The 19,498-nt window shown below is 34.8% G+C and overlaps 1 protein-coding gene across 2 annotated transcripts in view; it reads right to left on the reverse strand.

The window, feature by feature from the left end:
• LOC128670431 (uncharacterized protein) overlaps positions 1-19,498 on the reverse strand; it is a 143,069-nt gene that overhangs the window by 84,887 nt on the left and 38,684 nt on the right. The window contains exon 1 of one of the 2 annotated variants that reach the window (XM_053746086.1): positions 4,136-4,442. The exons of the other annotated variant lie outside the window; for it this stretch is intronic. The gene's annotated coding sequence lies outside the window, so the exon portion shown is untranslated. Of the gene's footprint in view, positions 1-4,135; positions 4,443-19,498 lie in introns of those variants that run through there. 2 annotated transcript variants of the gene reach the window in all.

Consider the following 19,498-nt stretch of genomic DNA (forward strand, 5'->3'; position numbering starts at 1 on the left):
AAAGTAAAAATTATTGATTTTAATACAGTTTTCGGTCGTGCAGAATAAGACAAAGAAATTATACATTGTAGAGAATATGCAGAACAAGCCACGTGAGAGGTTCGTTTCCGCCAAACGGATAAGTAGGCAGCTATAACCTGTAATCGAAACCGGTTTAGTCAATGTGGACTTACGGACTGGGGAGAGGGCATGCGATATCAAAGCAGGTGTTCCACTATGGGCCCGTTGCCTCAATGAGAATTCCATTGCAAGCCTTAAATAGTCCGACAGAGATTTAGAGTCTACCCATAAGTTTGGATCTGAATATTTAAGGGTAAAAAGGAGACGCAAAGTTTGTTCTTTGCGAAAGTTTGATAATGATTTTTATATCAGCGTCGTCCACATCTGAAGATGAGCTTGGGGTGGCATGTTTATAACGTGTGTTTAATATTTTAGCAGCGGCGGCGATCCCTTGCCAGCCAGGGTGCTGAATAATGGAAGCAACAACAATATGCGGGGCATTGAGGTGATACTGTCTCGGTTTATCTTATCGGGAAAAGTTTGTAAAACACTGAATTTAATATTAAGCTCAATGGAAACAAAAACAATAATGAGAAATGAAATTAAATAAACCTAGAACCACTATTTAGTAGCATGAGAAAAATAAATATTGATGTCAGTGATACTATGGTAATCCTCTTAACTCGACAATCAATTCTCATTTGTGGTGTTTGAATATCCTCCTCCGAAAAAGGCTTTTATAAGAGGAACATGGGAACGTACACCTGTCTGCATTTTAGAATAGCGTCTGGCTTGCGTTTCACAATGTGTTCATTCTATTAAGTATAACAGAAAATAGACACATGATTTTGAATAATTTCGGGAATTATTTATTACTTTCAAACCACCCTCTGCCGTTTTGCATGAGTACTTGGTATTACCGTTTACAAGAATTCATTAAATTTTCAAATTTCGAAGAAATCAATTCAAATTCATTATTTTGCTATAAATGCGTTGTAATTTGCATGCATTGATTTCAACGTTTTAATATAAATTATCATTAATGTTTTGTACTATTGATGATATCAAGACGAATAGCTGAAGAACCTTCTCCCGTAAGTCTAATATTAAATATAATAAAAGACATGGGTTGCTGATGTATAAAGATTTTTCTTTCAGTTATTTGCTTTATATAAAAATATTCTGCTCATGAGAATGAAAATAAAAAAAATCAAAACCAAGCCAGAACTTTCATTTCTGTAGTAATAACGACTCGTTATGTCTTTTCAAGCTTTATTTGCATAGTAAGCGAGTTGTTTAGTTTCTGTTTAAATATAAGGAACTAATGTGTAGGTAGAGAGTCAGCCTTGTGGAACAGGTTATCTTGCTCGACAGTGTTACTGTCTAGTAATAGGTCAAATGGCATTATGGCTACCAAATGAATTCAATAAAAATTAATTCACTATTAAGTACATTATACATTTCACCGATTTCACGGCACTTTCTTAAGGTATAGAATATCATTGTACTTATGTCTCATCATGTGGAGTTAAGAGAGCGTGTCAACTATAATAGTTTTGTGTAGTATATTTTATTTCAAGTATTAGAGGTAAATAATAGAATGTTTGGATTATGCGATGAGGTTTTACTTCTTTTTCTTTTACTTCTGTACAGTCAACTACGTAGCAACCCTACATGTCAGTTTATGAGGCGGTAGTACGGGGGAATTTGCAATGACTTTGGGCAAATTGATGTGTTTCTGACTGTACACTGAACTGCACTTTGGGTGCGGTGACAACACAAAAATATTTATAACACCAGTACGTGAAATTTCAATTTATGTGTTAATCAGATATATTTGATGTGAAACTCCAAACATTCCTAATTTAGGAGAATCTTTAGAAGTTTTCAATTAGAAGGCTCATTTCTGATGCTGCTTTAAATAATTTACAAACTGTATATCGTATTTGCATAGGGGTGCAGCAGAATGCGTTTAATTCGTTAATAAATCAGGCTGTGGGGAGGTACGGGTTCATTAGACAGATCGCCCGGGGCCTTCCGGGGTGTCCTGCCCACTCCATCCACCAGCCTTCTGTTACTTGATACATTTAATTTGACAGCAGCAATAACACATACATCGTTTTCTTTATCCTAAGCCTTTTTCATTTTAGTCTGTTGTTTATATTTTGTTACTATAGTACTTCTTTTAGGCCATGAATATAAAAACCTTATAACCATATTAATCATTCAAACACATCATATCCATGATTGCTAATTTAATCAATCAAACGTTCAAATCTCAGGTGTAATTGAGTCTTTCCACGCCCAATATTCATTAAATCTCAACTGGCACAAATTCGTAAATGTTGTTATCTATTATTAAAATTTGGCCATATCTAAATGGGAATCTTACCTGAAATAAGTAATTAATTGGTTCTCATAACTTGAGCTTATCGCTGGCATAAATTAAGGTAGATTCGCGGGCGGCGGTCCACGCACGCAGTGAAACTTTTAATTGCATTCAACTCTATCACTCCCGACAACAGAGTTATGAACACCCACAGATATCGCACCTTTATCACCCTATCGGATATTAATCCGTTCACATTCAAAAGGATTTAAACTGTTTTGTCTTCTTTTATTGTTGTAATTTATTAAATTCGTTCACTTTTTAAAATCATTGTAGCTACAAAATTAATTTCATTGCATTGTCTTTTTCGAGCGGAAGGAACATCTACCCGAGAAAAACATTTGGCATCCGAAAACGGGGGTCGGATAGAATTAATTAGAATTTTTAAATTAAAATTGTCACCGTGTATCCGTTGCCTGGCCAGCATAAACACAATACAATGGAGGCCAGTACCGGACGAGAGCTCTCATTAATTTAGATGATTGTACAATTATCTAAATATAAGCAGAGACGCCCACGAGGGGGTACGCCCGGAGGGGGAGGGGCACTCGTTTTAATTAAACCAGCGATGAAATGAAGTAGTCTGTATAATAAATATTGCTTAAATATATTTTTAATTAATTTTAACCCGTCTTATTACGCATCCAAGCAAATTAACGAATTGTTGTACTTTTGTATCCTTGTTCTACGATAAAAATATATGTTAGACTTTGATGAAAATCATGAAAATCACGATGTGACGGGTTCTAGGCTAAAAGTTAACTTATTTTTTTGGACATTTCTCGAAGAAAGCGACAAATTATCAAGTTCAATGACATTGATGTGATTATTTCCACCCATCATAATGAATTCAAATTAAATGTCATTGAAATAAACAAATTGGCCTACAACGTTATTACCAACCCCAGCATGACGGACGGCCCTGCCTTCGCAAGGGTTGTGCGCCGCTTCTCATCTCTATTTGTTTTTCGTTAAAGCTTTAATTAAAAGTAGGTTTATTTTAAAGAAAATTGATATTCAATGTAAATAAATCTCTGATGGGTTAATTATTCTCGTGAATAATTGAATTCCACCTCATGAAAATGGACTAGTAAGTAGCTATTTATGAGAATCAGTCAATATATATCTATTATTAGATTTTTGAATTGATCAAGTTTAATAGGTATTATTGTTGCAACTCACATTATTTTACAATGCACATTACTGCCAGGTTTCATACCTATCGAATCGAAACTCGCGTTATTTAATTTCATTGTTACCTAGGGAGGTATCTTCTTATGTTCTTAATTTCTCAATCAACTAATTTCTCAATCTACTTCTTATTTTCAAAAATTTTCATAAATGCCCACGTGCTATTATTCTATTCCAGATTCTAGGTACTACCAGATACAACTAGTACCTATTGTAAACTTACAAAAATATTGTGACCTCAAAGAAAGCCGGCAGTTCTTTCAAATTTCCAAATTTATTGCCTTGTTTATAATAGGTCTAACAACAAAAAGGACCTTAACTGTCATAAAAACACGAGCATTTCTAGACAACACAAAATTGCCATAAACATTATTGTCTGTTAGTTCTTCCACATCTGTGTGTTTTCTGTCAGATGAAGAGTTGATAATATCACATCACTGTTTATGATACATATGCCAGACTGTTTACAAACATTCTGCATTGCAGATCGGTGCCAGTCGGCTTTGCCGCGTTCTTGTCAGTTTCATACATCAAACGCGTCTTCCAAATAATTACCTAAAGGCTCTTCTCTGGGGTCTGTTCGTGGCGCGTCCAAGCTGGTGCGGGACCGGGCGGTCTCCGGACCGACACGATTCACCAAACAAAAAAAAACTCAACAATAACAAAAAACACAACCAACGTAAAACTCAATAAACTACGCGGCCGAATACAGTCTCTTAACCTTTATGTTCAACAGGATAAAAGACTGGACACATAAAACTTCTTTGCAAAACTTTAAAACAAAACCAGTAGAGAGAACTTCGAAAAAAGTAGGAACGTTTTGCGGGGAGCGGCGACACTTCCCCTTCGGCGTTTCGATCGCGACTGAGCCACGCGGTCGCTCGCGGGGCGCGGGGGGTGGGGCTCGTAGGGGGCGCTGGCCCCGCGCCTCAGCCGTATTATTTGATTAATTCGCCTCCCCTTGTATACTCGGCGAGTCGTTACGGCGACGACGTTAAGTTTTTAAATTTCAAGACGGCCGCAACCTTCACCTACTCCTTAATACTTTAATTTAATTAATTAGACCAATGGACGCCAATAAAGATTGAACGTTAATAAGCACAAGCTGAAGGATCCGTTCCGTTCTCTGTTCTTGTTTAATTAGGTACGTAGCTTAGGGAAAAAATCCCGACTTGAAATAATGAATATTACCAAGAAACGTTAGTGCCGCTAATTGGAGTGCATTTGCATACAGAAATAAAATAAGTTGGAGTGAGTTATTTTGACGAAGTCAGATGTCTGAATGTCAGGATAAAAACGTGTATAGGGGGTCTGACGGGGCCACTTGCTAATTGGTTGCTGTTCCGTGATACGAAATTTACGGCTCCCGTGGCTTATTTACGATAGGACTTTAGCAAAATGTCCTGTTCCATATTAAACACACGTTTAATTTATAAGTACGTCTCCCACTGGAAGTTTATATCCGTGCGTGACAATGTAATTAAGATGATGTACCTAATAAATATAGGTCGTTAATATCCGCTTGCCAATTAAAGTCATAAGAAACTGATAAGTAATAAGAACTTGGGTATTAAACCTAATCCTTAGTTTATTCTTCACGAGGTCGGTACGACATTGCAAATAATTGTATTTACAATTCGATCTGTCTGATCGGTCTGTCTGATGTCTGTCTGACAGACCGATCGAATAAACAGGTTGTATTCATCCCTATGTCGTCTCATCTCACACTCAGCTTAAACTAATAGGTATCCTAATTCAATCTAGGTACCTATTTTCACTCTACCATTTTTCACAGATAATTCTGGAATTAAATTCACCTAGTAATTACCATGATATCCTAGTAAATACACCTAGTAAATATAATGAATAGGTTTTAAAGTGGTGCCATAAAGTTTAAATAAATAATGTTACATTTAATATTTTTTATAATTTAATCATTAATGAACGTTCCGAAGAAAATACTACTGAATAAAAGGTAGGTATGCATATAGATGAATGAGGAATTTTAAAAGAAATTAGTTGTTTGTTTTTGCTAAATGGTTGAGGAAGGTAAAAATCTGTGCCAAATTTCATCAAAATCGCGGCCCCGCAGTTTTTGACTTTATTATTAAATTACAAACAAAAATCTTTTCTCTTTATAATATAATAATATTATAAAGAGAAAAAATTTTTGTTTATTTTTTTTTTGAATTTTTGTTGATTTTTTTTTACTAATTATTAATAGTATAATAGTATAGTACGGATAATTTTCTTAAGCAACTTTAATTTACGTAATCCCATTATGGTTTTCATAGTACAGTCACCATAATGCACAGCATAATCACCTCTATTACAACTACATCGGTCCATATGGTGTTTCAAATAGACTGCACAGGGCTGATCGAATCGAGGGCCGGTTGATCTTCGCTCCGAAATTAATCTTTGTTTAAAGTTAATGGGCTATATTAATCATGAGCATTATGTCTATAATAATGGTGTAATCAGTGACTCATATCTACTAGGGATCTTAGGAAGTCTTGTGTCTTATGATGGGAATGTTTTAATATTTATATTTTGATTATAGTTATATACTTACCTAATGGTTATTATTGTAATGTATATTATATAAAAAAGAAAATATTATTAAGGTGAAAGTAATATTATGTACTTATCCGAATATTAAATAAGTTTATTAAATAAGTAAGTAATTTAAATAGCACTCAAAATGAAAAGAAAAACTAAACTTAAATACGTATATATATATTTCTTATAGGTGGCAAATATTTTTTAAATTCTACTTATGACTATTAATTAAGCTTTACTTACAATAAATGATGAACAAATATAGGTATAGGTTGTTTATTTTTTGCGATATTTAGAAAAACTTTGGAGAAGGACAGGGATGTATAAGCTAATTTACATATTTTTGAATAACTTATGTCCAACATACGTAACTATAGCCACTATAATGTCTTGTAATTTGTAGAAAGTCAAAAGAAAACAAATGCACCGTTATACACAACCTGTTCTGTACAATTTCATTAGATCGATATTCGTATCTTGTGTTTTAGACTCTATTCCTTTGTAATAAAGGTGGTATAGGAAACACATTTAGAAGGATAAGATTAAAGGCAGGTGAACGCTTATTTTATTAGAGAGGCATGTGATGCGTTAAGTAATTTAGTAATTACTAATTAGAATCTTTTTCTATGTATCCAATCGATTAATTATTTATAATATTCGATTTCAATGTCAATTCTAAATTTAAGTACCAATATAAATTTATTGAAATTCATTAATGTTAATTTAAAGTCTAATTAATCGAGTTATTTTTTATGGATTTTAAATGAAAACTAATCGAGTTATTTTTTATGGTTTTGAAATGAAAACGCTTAAGTTTTTTAATGAGCAGTAGAATACACATTAATTAATTTGATTTAAGTAATTATTTGTTGATTATAAAGTTTTTTTTTTCATTTGTTTCACTCAATTGTTTTTTACGAGTAATAAACATTTTTTCCATATAATTACTCCCATGGAAAACAATAACTGTCAAAAAATTGCGAAAAAGAATAAAAACTTCCATTTTCCATCTAAATCCGATTTGGCAAATTTTATGGGACGGAAAAAAAATGTCATTTTTTGACATCGATTTCTTAGCGTACCGAATTTCGCAGTTATCATTCCTATACTACTCGTACTTTACAAACACTAAGAAAAACAGCTGTTATTTCAATAATAAGCAACCCAGATGCAGTGCAAACAGCTTATGTATGGAAACTGAAAACAAGGGTACAATTAAGGCCCCGTCACACTGCACTGCTGCAGTTAAGGGCGAGCGATACAATGCGCCAAATGACGGCCGCCCGGTACGCAAATGAAGAATATTGTCGGATGTGAATGCTCCTTAATGACTTGCTAGAGACGCCTCCCACACGGCCACGGCACGATTGTCAAATGTATAATCTGTATCATTGTGGGTTTAACGAATACTTGAATAAGTATGGAAATATTGTAATATTCAATTCTACAAAAATAAAAATATGACGATGCCGACATTAATTTTCATTGATCACGGACCCTAATGACCCACATGACCAAATCCCAGACCAAGTTTGACCCAGTCTTGTAACTTAGTTCCCGTTTCACTCGTTTTTTCCATGTCCCGTTTGATTACTATAATCATAATTGTGACGAATTTCCATACAAATATAACAGTTATACAAGTTGTGTATATTTTTAATTATATGGGCCCAAACTTTATTTTTAATCTTAGAGTTTATGCAATATAATCTGCAATAATATTAAAAACAGAATGTGTAATAAAAAACACATGATGTACTCAGAAGAAATATGCACAACGACTTGTTTATCATATGAAGAGATCTATTCAAGGCAATTGAATACCTGAAAGGATTAATAAAGAATTAAGGGGACGCGTATATAACACTATACCTCAAAAATTAATATGCAACCTCCTCCTCTCGGATAATTGTGACCGGAACTAATATCCTCATTTCGGATTTTGTAAGACAAATTAAAAAATATGATGTAATTCATCATTAGGTTCTAATTAATTTTTGACATTTTTAACTCGTTAATAAGTCATTTTGACAATTGTATATGAATCTATATTTTCTAAAATCACTCCAAATAGTTGAATATGAACATTTATGTTTAAAGTAAATAATATTATTACTCCGACCACAAATATATAATACTTGAATGATTGTGGATGGAAGGAGAGAAAATGAAAGACTGAAGAACAGATGGAAGGAGAGTATTATTAATGATAACAGTAAACAGACAGTAGCGCTGACCCCAATTAAAATAGGATTTGGTGAGGAGCAAGAAGAAGACGGACTTGAAAAAGTCTATGACATCGCGAGCAAGGTTATAAATTTATCATCCATCATGGATGACTGCCAAATATTTGTCCTCTACGACATTTTTCATAACCTAATTGACGTTAGTTACTCATAAACCCAATATATTATCTTATTATGTCAGCATCGAGGTTTGTGTTTAAATCAAATATGTTATCCGCTAATTGCCATGGATTTAAATTGAAACAAGAAACTGCAAACGCTAATTAGATTAATTAGGCTATAATTATGCAACTAAATTCGAAAAACAAAACCAATTAAGAAGTGAAACTGATTTATTAGCTGCATTAATGTATGTTATGTTATACCTTTAACATGAAAGGCATAGTACAGAGAGAACTCAAAAAACGGTTATAAGTAAACTCATAGATTTCTAATGCCGGCTCCACACTATCCGCGAACAGTTCAAACTTTGTCGGTTTCGGTATTTATTGTTGATTTTTCAATGCGGTAGGTAAATAAAGCATTTATACAAAACTATGCTATATTTATTTATTTTCATTGCATTACATGTGACATTACATTGACAAGATACTTAATCGTATTCATCATGTCAGGCGTTCCAATGCATGCTTTAATCTGCGCAGAAAAATACCAAGTCATTCATCCATTTACTATGGATTCTGTCCGAAATCATGAGTAATTATTTTTTTAACAATATAGTTATTTCGATTTCAGTGATCCTATGCAGAAAGGCGTTAGTACGAATTTGTTTTATCGTGTAATTATATAACAACCGTGTGTGTATCAAATCAAGTGGCAGGTGGACCTACAATGGCGTTTGACCCAGACCTCGACGATTGGTGACGACGGAGTCTGGCTCCGACCCCGTCTGGCTGGATCCCAGTTGGACTTCTTTTCGAACATTCCACTATACAACTACTTTTTCCATATTTATTTCTTAGCGATTATTACGCTAAAGCCGATTGATGAATTTGCATGTGCAACATAATATGTTCTCCATGAGAATAAATTAAACTGTACAATTAAAAATTATATTAAAGGTAATATTAAACCAATGTAACCATGCATATTATACCCCCAATGAATTGAGAAATTAAGAACGTTTTATTTAGTTTTTTAAACAAATATTTATAATCATAATTATTAATAAAAATCACTTTTTGTAAGTACGCAACCCGCGTGAAATTACCTGAAACGAAACACAAAGCAGCAATCTACTGCACAAAGAGAACCGAACGTTGGTACATTGAACCTAACCAACCGCGAGGAACCATTCAATCGGCAATCTCAGGTAAGCAAGTCAGCAACACAATTTAAAATCGCACTAATCCGTATTCGATGCATCATGTTTAAGATACTTGAAGTAATATTGAGAGTACAGAAATAACGCTTGCATTATATCTGAGATAGGTTCTTTAGAATCCACGTAATTAGTTATTTACAAATGTTCACTTGTTCTTATTTTCTTCATTTTTAGTTAATCATCAGCCATTTGTGACGACGTGGATGGAACTGGAACATATCGCACGATACGATTGGCGCACAATCGCTTCAGCTTAAAACAAATTTCGTTCGATCTGCTCTGCCGCGTAGCCTGTCCTTTTCTATGTTATTTTTAACTGTTAAATAACCAATTATCCTTGTCTTGTAAACAGAGAAAATTCCTCATTCTCATTACTTTGTAGGTAGTTGCAAGGCGCAAGGTGGCGTGGCATCGAACGAGCGCATTACCTTCGATTGTAGGAGCGAGCGCGGCCTAATTGCCAGCATTGTGGTGGCATGCAGATGTGAATGGGCTTTGATTTGGACCGAGCGGGGCAGGGACCAGGGGACAAATCGCTCGTTACGCTTGCAGGTAAACTTTCATTGAGCGTCGGAAGGCGACGGACGTGAGAGGCCCCGACAAAATGCCCTCGTTATTCGCCGCCGAATCACCCGCTCATTGTGCTTCGGGAAACGGTAGACGCGGTCGCCGAATCACGAAAAAGACTTTAATGAGCCGTGAGAACTCTAAATGAACGATTGTAATGTTTAATGAACGATTGATATTGAAGTAGCTCTGATTAATGCGAATTATGAGCCATTGTTTACTGAGTAAACGACTAAATGGCCGAAGAAAGTGCTGTGCGGGCTGATAGCCTGGACTAAGTAATAATGATTTATGCCAGTAAGCCGGGATGTAAATCATAATTTATGAATCGGCTATAATCGTGTCATCGGGAAAGCGATGAAATCAGTGGCATATACATGATGTTTCCAAAGAACTGTTTAGAAATAAAAGATGATTTGTTAAATTTTGGCTCATCTAACCACCTGTTGCGAAGGAGGGTGAGAGAAAAACTGAGTGGTTGGTTAGTGCCCCCCGTGCCCCCCTCACCCCCGTGGTCGGTACTCGACACCATGCCAATTAAAACCTGACTCCTGGCGTTTTGTCATGTACTGTCTATGCGCTTAATGGATACCTGTTATTATATTTGAAAAATAGAACGTTGTCTCTGAAAATCATTTGTTTATTCAGGTTATATTTTACAGTAAAGTATGTAGATTTTTTTAAGAGACTAAGGAGTACACCCTACTAGGAAAATATATATAGGGAAAACAAATGCTAATTAGCTACTTTGTATGGGTATGAACTGGTTGACAGACGTAAAAGTTTTTCCCACGCCAGAAGGAATCCTGAATGGAAAATAAATGTTCGATTAATATTGCAATTACTATGTTTCTACTATGAAACGTGTATTTTTTATAATTAATTTAAGTAAGCATGAGCATAATTTATTCTGCCCATTAGGAAGTGCAACAGGTCAGGCAGGAGTCGACTCGTACTTCGAACTCGTTCGAGCTTTTATAGGTCTCATGCGGCTCGCGGCCTTGAATGACTGCATTGCTTTGCTGCAAGCTTTCAAGCTTCGGGCTTAAATTTGCAAAAGCTTTCTTCGGACAATCAGGTTTTTTCGCGGATAATTTTTGACGTCTTCAAAATAAGTTTAAATGTTTTATATATTCTCGATGGATAGTAGACTATTTTAAAGATATAAGATCCTGGTTCTAGTTACACTGAGGCTTGTAAATTAATTGAGCTTGTGGGTATACAATGAATAAAATGTACTCTATGTCACTCGGGAATAATGTAGATCCTTACTGGTGAAAGAATTTTGGAAAATGCTAAATAGTTCCGAATATAACCCCAAAACCGACAAAAAATGTCATTTTGATTTATAGGTAGTGCAGATTGCTATTACGAGAAACTGTTATTCAGTTACTTCACCACCATTCCACCGCCAGTTGTTGCTCTTGTTTCAATATTCACTAAGGACTTTTATTTAGCTTTTTAATAATTTCATCAACGGAAAGTAAACTTAAATGTGTCAATTAATACAATTTCGTAAAAAACATGGATGAAAGTAGAACATTTGTGAAACAGGTGGCGGTAAACTCGACCGCCGCAGGCGCAACGTCGGCAGAGCCTGGTGCCAACACCATGTGTCTATTTGTATGTAAATTTATTTAATTAACAGCTAAAATATAAACACTCACATCATTGCTTGAGTGGCCATAAAAATAATAGGTGCTATTAACAGTCTCGCTTGGACAATTAACATTACATTTGAAAATTTTAATGTTTTTCTACTTATTTAAGAAGTTTTCGAATTTGAAGAGCGGACGGGTTTTACTATCAATTTGCTTGCAAATTAATATTTACTTAATAATTAAAATAGCTAAGTATAAAGGTCGATGGGAATATACGAGTACATAACTAAAATTAGCACAATGTTGACAATTTTCTTAATGAGCATGATATTGTGAAATGGTTTATCGTAAAGGACAAAATATATTTATTGTGTAAGAGTTTAATATTCTACCTTTTAAAAAAAGCTTCTGTGTGTTCTCTTCATAACACTATTTTAATTGTAGGTACCTGTATCTAAATCAACTCGTAGTGACAATCTAACACTAAATTAAGGTGACAATATTACATTTATATGTAGTTATAACGTAGGCTCTTTATAATGAGAACTGTATTTTAATTACAGTCATACTTCATCGTAAGACAATCTGGTTTTTCACACTTTAACAGAACAATGAATCACAAAAAGCATAGAAAACTGGACAGGTGAACTTGCCAGGGTCAGAACGATAAAATTTGACACCAGTTGTGATGGCTGTTAACTAAAATAAAGGATAATATAGAGGTGACTCTATGTGTATAATATATACATCGGTATATTATACACATATAGTCACCTCTCTTTAGTCTTATCAAAATACTCCACAATAGAGAAATATAAATAATACTTATAACATAAAGGCATCCCATCGTGCTTTATTGCTCTCTGCTTCTCCACCAGTGCAGGTTACAAAAGTCAATCAAGCGAATATATACTGGAGATTGGGCTAGTATACTGATGCTACTGTTTAAAATACAATAACTGTTTTAAGTTCTTAATTATACCTTTACCAATAAGCCGTTAAAAGTAATCTGCGAGTGATTCTTCGACTTTCGATGATACGAGATGTATGTTCTATTCGCCACAGAAATCTGGCGCTGAATTTCCGGAGGCTAACTTAGATAAAAAGCGCTTGAATACGAGGAGCAAAATTGACTAAGAAATAAAAATTTGCGATATAGACACATCAAATAAACAAGCCTGAAAAATGTGTTGCTATGATAATTCTTCTATGAAATCCAAATCAAATTATTTATTCAGAAATTAGACCTTCACAGACACTTTTTTACGTCATATTACATAAATCTAAATTAAATTAAATAATATTTACTAAAGCCACAAACTAATAGCTATGTGATTCTTGTGTTCAAGAAATATTGGGACAACCTGGAGAACTTCTGTTAACTAAGAAAATAAATGGAAGGAAACAGGACGTTTTCCATGCGTTGCGACCAAAATCGCTCAATGCTGATGGTGCTGCATGCATAGGCTGCAGTGACCACTTAACGTCAGGGTGGGCCGCATGCTTGTTTGCCTGCTTGGTAGCAAAAAAAATACTCGATAAGTAAACTAAGAATAAGGATATCGAGCGTCTGCATAGAGAATTACGGGATAAGGAGGAAGATATCAATTTTGTGACATGTTAAAATTATAAATGGCTATGTTTATTTTAATGTTTACCATATTTTGATCCCCGCCATTACCGAGCGTGGCTAAAATGGTTGAGACAATTGTTTTCCATGTAACGTTAACATATGTCTGGCTACGTTACATTCATTTGACCTCCGAACTTATGAGAGAAGTTTTTTTTATGAATTCATTACTCAGTGTTTTTTAACTACAATGGAAACTTTTAGACGAATATAATAGTACACTGCCATTTGCATTATGAAAATACCTCCCATGAAGCAAAAAACTTAGTAAAAATATCTTGAAACAGACAGTAGTTAAACAAGAAAAGCCTGTAGAATAAATATTTAAGGCAATCCAATCACTCGCGCTCGAAACATTTATTAATAATATGAATTTGTGTGCTTTCTTCTGTGTACGAAACGGGTTCTGTAATTCATAATTAAAGAAAGACGGTAGCCGAGCGATATATGAAGATACATGTGCACGTGATTTCAATATTTCATCTCAAAGGCTGCATTCACACTGCGGTCCCAGTCGCGGGCCTCACGCGTTCCACTCCTACAATTACGCGCTTGTGTCATATTTACAGCCCAGGTAATTGCCATTCAATTACGAGGCCAGCCTGCTGTGAGCGCGAGCGAGAGGTCCGATGGCCGACGATATCGCTTTCTCTTCCCCACGCGGCGTGCAGCCGGCCAGCCATCAATCATCGAACACCCCCCGCCGGGCGCCCGTAGGGATGGGAATCGTCACAAAGCAAGCATCTCGGTTCAACAATAGTCGATAAGTGGGCTAAACACCACGCTAAATTGATTTCAAGTTCCGAATCTGAATGATGTTAAGTTGTATGATACATTTTATTGAGCTGATCTAATTTTTATCTAAATTAAAATAACCAGTGCATAAAATAACTACATACATAAAATATGTTTGTTAGATGATAATTGATGAATGTGTAAAATTATATAGATGTAAAGCATTGTTGTCTGAAACATTGGGTAAATTATAACATATTTTTTTGCCGAAGTGGTAATAAATTTATTCAATGTCATTAGTATACACACGCACTTGTAATCAAAATAAATTGCGAAATTTGGATATTGCGTTATTAATTAACAATACAGTAATTACCTTTTGAATATACTTAACTGACTGGTTATTATTAATCTTTATTGATATCATAATATTCATAAGTTTAAATCACTTTAATCAATTCAATGGATAAAACTCATATTTCAAGGAATCCGGTAGAGCTAAGGTGTTTTGAATTTTGCTATCAGATTAACTGGGTATTTGTCATCATTGTTATTATATCCCGCTTTATAGTTTTGGTTTGAAGTATATGTATTATTTTCATGACGATTATCGGTAATTGAGCACAATTTGGCAAATTATCGATATTCGCACGTGTCGCATCACCAACCCCTGGCGCGGAACCCTCTGCAGGTATGCAGTCTCACCTTTATTCACCCAATGCACTTTGATTGCCGGTCAAACTTAATATCCCAGGCTTAATAGTCAAAGTACACTCTCAATTAGAGGGACTGCATTGATTTCTCTCTCATCTTCTCATTCGATGTTGCATTCGAGGCTGTGACACTACGAAGCCTGGGTTCAGTGCATAAAACAAACCTGATTTTTTTAATGACTCGGCAGTGATTTTCTACAAATCGCCTGCCTGACGTAAACTTTCCTTAGGCATCGCATAAATATATTGTGGGATGATAGATGTGCTCAACCAAGTTATAATCCCAAAACTCGCATGTCAGAAAAAATCGCAGTGCGCAGCACTTAATTATAACTAATTATTTAGCATATGACCTCCTATTTCAGTCGTCTATTGAAATTATTTTCACTTAAAACCTGTAAGGCACGCTTAATTGGCTGAACCATACAAGTTAGTTAATTCAACGCAGCATAGGCGCTGAAGATAATTTAAGCAAAGATTTTTCTCGGAAGCGTCCAGCTTGCTTATTTCAATTACGCTTACTAATGAGTTGACTTCTACTTGTTAATTAGTTACTTGCTAATTAGTCGCAACGGGTGAATGTTTGTAAAAAGGTTCTTGTTTGTTGTTGAGTTTCTTATAGATTAGTAACTATACTCGTTGGAAATAATGACAGCGAAGCGTGTGTTTCCCGCCCTGGCGTAAGGTAGATGACATGGTTAGAAAAATGTAAAAAATAGGTATGCTCTAGATAAATTAGATGTCAAAGATCATTGTCATAATGACTGTAACATTGCTGCTGAATATTATACAAACATTCAAACTGAGTTGGAAAGTCCATTTAGAAAAAAAAACATAAAAATGAACAAGTCATCAGCATAAATGCAATAATTATGGTAGCTGTCGAACAAACATAGTTTTTTTCGCTAAGATGTTACTCAATCGTGACGTCATGTTAAAGTATCATTTAGTATGGAGCGTCAGGATGAGTCCAAATATGTATGATTTTATTTCTGACATATACTTATTTGAAAGTATTATACAGCTAATTTTAAACCACCAAAAATACCGGACTAATATAACTGTTGAACTGGTTTGTTTATTTATATTAAACAAATTAAGTAGTTTAGGAAAATTAAACAAATTATGCACAAGTAGGTCAAGGGAATAAATTCAAATATGAACGTTCACTTTAATTGGCTAATTAAAACGGTTTAGCCCTTTAATAGTAATTGCAAAGATTTTAATGACAAGGGCTTCAAGGTATACAAGAGAAGATTGTCAAAATCATCTTGGCGTATAGATATACATTCCCCGCACACCACTACTTCTCGGCTATAGACCGTCGGGGCCCTGGTTTCATACCATTACCAAGCGAGATGAATGGTAGAACTACCACTATTAGCTCTCTCACATCTAAGCGTGTTCATGTAAGTTCATGTAAGTTATGACACCGCAAAGAGCGGGGTCAGCGTAAAAAAAATATGTTAAAGTTTAGAGGATTCGGTTTTGATGTTACAACCGGTCGCCTGTCTCACATCCACCTCCTTGGGCATGCTGTTGTTGCCTAACAGATATCTTGGCTATGTGTGTCGTAGTCGCCTCGTAAAATGTTCAAGGGTGATCCTGTTCTAAGGCGGATCCACACGCCGCAAATTAGAACAAAGTAGAACTACCACCAAACTTGCATCAAATTAAGGCTTCATAGCCGCTCCCAATAAGGGCCCATCTGCTGGAATCAATCGGCTCCATTACACTTTTTTGGGTAATCGTGTTTCCATTGGAAGCTGATATACATAATTGGATTCCAATTAAGTGCATTACTGCTATCTAACATATCTAAACCTCAATTGGGAATGCGCCGTCCTCCGAGTGGTAGAGAGTGGCTTCATTATTTACTGTCAATGATTGGAGTCGCGCTCACCCATCACAACATGACGTCACTTTGAATAATTCACTGATGGATTTAGATGATTGAGCCTATGGTGGCAGATTTTACGGCTTTTTGGGGTAGTTTTTATTGTTGTATTAAAAATATATTTCTCTATCACCATCCGACTATTAGTTTAATACGAATCCATTTTCGTCCAATGTTTTAAGTCGGCATGATTTTTTTATATTTGAACATTCTTATTCGACTTCGGAAGTGTCTCTGTTGGAAACGATTGAGTTAAAAAAATGGTTTTAGAAACCTCAATAACATTTCAAAGATCTATATATATAAGCCTTACCAAACAAATCAGTGTCAACATTTTTAAAACGGTCGGACAGACAGACATGACGAAACGGGTGCCGTTTTTCTCCGTTCAGCCAAGGAACCCTAAAAAAACAGCCGATTGCATGCAAGATCGTTTCGCAGTTGTGAGGTCGTTATTTCAAAACGTTTAAAATTGATTTAAAAGATTCCCGCCGCTCTAGTGAGGCTAATATGCCGCTGCGGCGAGCGCTAAGCGGTACAGTCGGTGCGGTGAAAAAAATAAAAAAGTAAAAAATAAAGCTAACAAATAAAAGAGGGCGGACAACGCATGATCAAGTGAACCGCGCGATGTAACCTGATACTAGGTGCTTTATTCCAGCCGATTCAAACTGGTCAATGGCTATAATTAGACATGGTGATGGTGTATCGCTGGTTGGTATCTTTATTTTTTAAGATTGCATAATTTAATGTTCTAATTATTTGAGCCCAACCCTGCCCTACTTTGAACTAAATCGTGAAACGTTTAACAAGAAGTAGAAGTTTACTAGCTGCTCTATAATTCTGAAAGAAATTATCATCCGGGCATTAAAAATAATAGCTAAATATCAAAGTTTCTTTCTCTATGGTTCAATATTATTGGAAAAGGCAGATATAAAATCTTGGTAAAATAATATCAAAAAGAACATGCCAATAGTCTGTTAATTAAGGATGGATGGATCAATATGTGAAGTGGATAAGTAAATCCGACCCTGAGCTCCGATAGTTTATAGTCGAAAAAAGTGACAGAAAAGAGAGAGTGATAGGCATTGAAATAAAGAAGATATAGTAGAGAGATAGAGATATTATCAAAGTTCCGAAATTCGCATTTCAATATATTAATAAAGCAAACAAATATGACTTGTTAGCACGAAGCACGTCAAAATATGTTAGTGCGTGAGTGCGGGGCGCTGCCGACCAATTTATTCGGGACGTCAGATTTCGAGGGCTCGTTACGACTAAGCCTCCAATTAGACTTATCCCTAATTAAGAGATGCCAATAAATTACCCTCCATCATGGGCTAACGAAGACGCCGCACTAATAACGTTAATTGATTTTGAGTAATGAGCTCGAGTTTGATGGAGCCGATTCGGGCCCGATCGCGATATTGCTGCCAATATGCGGTGAGCTTGTTAATTTTCAACTAGTTGTTGAATGTGCTGATTCGTTAGACGATGGTTAATTGGCAAATAGAAAATTGAATTATGATTATTTTATTTTCCATTGATAGCTTGGGTGTTTCTGACTTTTATATATTCCGAATTGATTCCTCTCTAAATATTTGTCACCTTTATGATATTGAATGAATACCATGAAAACAAAATTTTACAAAAATAATATTATGCGCTGATCTTAAATTTTCATTGTAATTAATGAAAATGTTTGCTGCGTGTAAATTGTAATTGATTGAAATATTCGTTCGTAATCGGAAATATAACACTACTTATATGTGCAACAATATAGGCTTCGCTTAAATTTAAATATTTTCTTTTATGATGAGACCACATATTTTATTTAACTTGGAAGAAGAGGGGGCAAGAGATGCAGCCCAGACGGATAAGACATGCAGCGCAGAGAGAAGCGGATTAATAATAAAAATTCACAATTCCCACTACTGTATTATTTTCAAGTTATCACAAGATGCGTAGATATTCAAATGTGTTACAACGGAAGAAACCAATCGCAACTTAGTATCGTGTAACTTAATACAATTTCCTTTTAATTAAATCGAATTACCATAGTAAAAGCTCGCACTTAATTGCCCGATCCAAACATCGGACGCGCTTGAAATATTTCCTGATAAATTGCTTTTAATATGCAAATACATAATTAACGATACATCTAATTTTGCATACGAATTCTGAGAGATCTTCTGTGTGCTTATTGGATTCAAAGTTTTTTTGAAAAAAATATTTAAAGTGTAATAAAAAATTTCGCATAATGTTTTATTCAGTTAATGTATAAATTAAAATCCACGCCACGAAAAAGTAAAGTTTTGTCGATGCATTCGCTGACAACAACAACGTAGCCGATCTATTATTTATAGTACTATACTCTATGATACGATATATTTTATACATGTTAAATAAAGAAATTTTGGGAAAGTTAATCTGATGTCGAATGTACATATAGCAAAGCAGTAAGTTTAGGTTTTTATATAATAGACATAATCCGAACATTAATGGACGATCACTTAATGAAATAGGCAATGATTATCATATTAATGTACAATTTATTATTCGTCAATATTAATTTGAATACGACTCTCCTTTGTATTGTGCACTTTATGATTTACATAATAAAGTTGTTATTTATATAAACAAGAT

This window comes from Plodia interpunctella, chromosome 1 (assembly GCF_027563975.2).
Source record: "Plodia interpunctella isolate USDA-ARS_2022_Savannah chromosome 1, ilPloInte3.2, whole genome shotgun sequence".
NCBI lineage: Eukaryota > Metazoa > Arthropoda > Insecta > Lepidoptera > Pyralidae > Plodia > Plodia interpunctella.